Genomic DNA, 1,933 nt, shown 5'->3' on the forward strand with positions numbered 1-1,933 from the left:
TAATTACTGCCCTATTTTAAGAGCTAGAGGCTTCAAATTTCAACGAATGCTTACGTATATAGCATATATTGTTGTCTGAAAAAATTATAAAGATCGGTAGTATATATAGTACATATATGGTGGTATATATAGTATATATATATATATATATATTCGCAATTTCAGCCCCATTTTATCAACTAGAAGCTTCAAATTTCACTAAATGCTTACGTATGTAGCATATATTGTTGTCTGAACAAATTATAGAGATCGGTGGTATATATATTATATATCTCATACAACCGATTGTTCAGATAAGAAACTTTTCGCAATTTCTACCCCATTTTAACAGCTATATAGTGTGAAAAAATCATAGAGATCGGTGATATATATAATATATATATGATGGTATATATAGTATATATATAGTATATATATATTTTTTTTTTGCAATTTCAGCCCCATTTTAACAGCTAGAAGCTTCAACTTTCACGCAATGCTTACGTGAATAGCATATATTGTTGTCGGAAAAATCATAGAGATCGGTGGTATAAATAGTTTATATCTCATACAACCGATTGTTCAGATAAGAAACTTTGCGCAATTTCTGCCACATTTTAACAGCTAGAAGCTTCAAATTTCACCAAATGCTTACGTATATAGCATATATTGTTGTCTGAAAAAATCATAGAGATCGGTGGTATATATATTATATACCCCATATAAAATGTTATTTTTGCCCCTTTTTTACGGCTAGAAGCTTCAAAATTCATCAAATTTCATCAAATAGTTACGTTTGCGTCATATATTGTTGGAATGCGTGATTCGTAGTCATAGTTTTTACATGCAGACCACCAAAAACGTGAAGCTTTGCATCCTCACACAAAGTACCTACCTATTTTTATACTCAGTTGAGCAGAGCTCACAGAGTATATTAACTTTGATTGGATAACGGTTGGTTGTAAAAGTATGAAGGAATCGAGATAGATATAGACTTCCATATATCAAAATCATCAGTATCGAAAAAAAGTTTGATTAAGCCATGTCCGTCCGTCCGTCCGTCCGTTAACACGATAACTTGAGTAAATATTGAGGTATCTTGATGAAATTTGGTATGTGGGTTTCTGGGCACTCATCTCAGATCGCTGTTTAAAATGAACGATATCGGACTATAACCACGCCCACTTTTTCGATATCGAAATTTTCGTAAATTCGAAAAAGTGCGATAATTCATTACCAAAGACGGATAAAGTGATGAAACTTGGTAGGTGAGCTGAACTTATGACGCAGAATAGAAAATTAGTAAAGTTTTGGACAATGGATGTGGCACCGCCCACTTTTAAAAGAGGGTAATTTAGAAAATTTGCAAGCTGTAATTTGGCAGTCGTTGAAGATATCATGATGCAATTTGGCAGGAACATTACTCCTATTGCTATATGTATTCTTAATAAAAATTTGCAAAATCAGGGAACGACCACGCCCAATTAAAAAAAATTTGTTTAAAGTCAAATTAAAACAAATAAGGACGGGACTGTCTTCGGCTGTGCCGAAGACTTCATACCTTTCATGAATTGTGCTGAACAATAATCTTATGCCGTTCGTAATCTCCGAATAATCGGATGTATAAGATAAGAAATATATAATGAACAGATCTACATACCTAAACGATTTTTAAGATAAAAAATAAAAAATAGGTAGGTACTTTGTGTGAGGATTCAAAGTTTCAGGTTTTTTGTGGTCTGCGTGTAAAAACTATGACTACGAATCACTTATTTCAACAATATATGACGTAAACGTAACTATTTGATGAAATTTGATGAATTTTGAAGCTTCTAGCCGTAAAAAAGAGGTAAAAAAATACAGTTTATATGGGGTACATAATATATATACAACCGATCTCTATGATTTTTTCGGATAACAATATATGCTATATACGTAAGCATTTGGTGAAATT

The sequence above is a fragment of the Eurosta solidaginis genome, chromosome X (assembly GCF_040869045.1).
Source record: "Eurosta solidaginis isolate ZX-2024a chromosome X, ASM4086904v1, whole genome shotgun sequence".
NCBI classification, from domain to species: domain Eukaryota; kingdom Metazoa; phylum Arthropoda; class Insecta; order Diptera; family Tephritidae; genus Eurosta; species Eurosta solidaginis.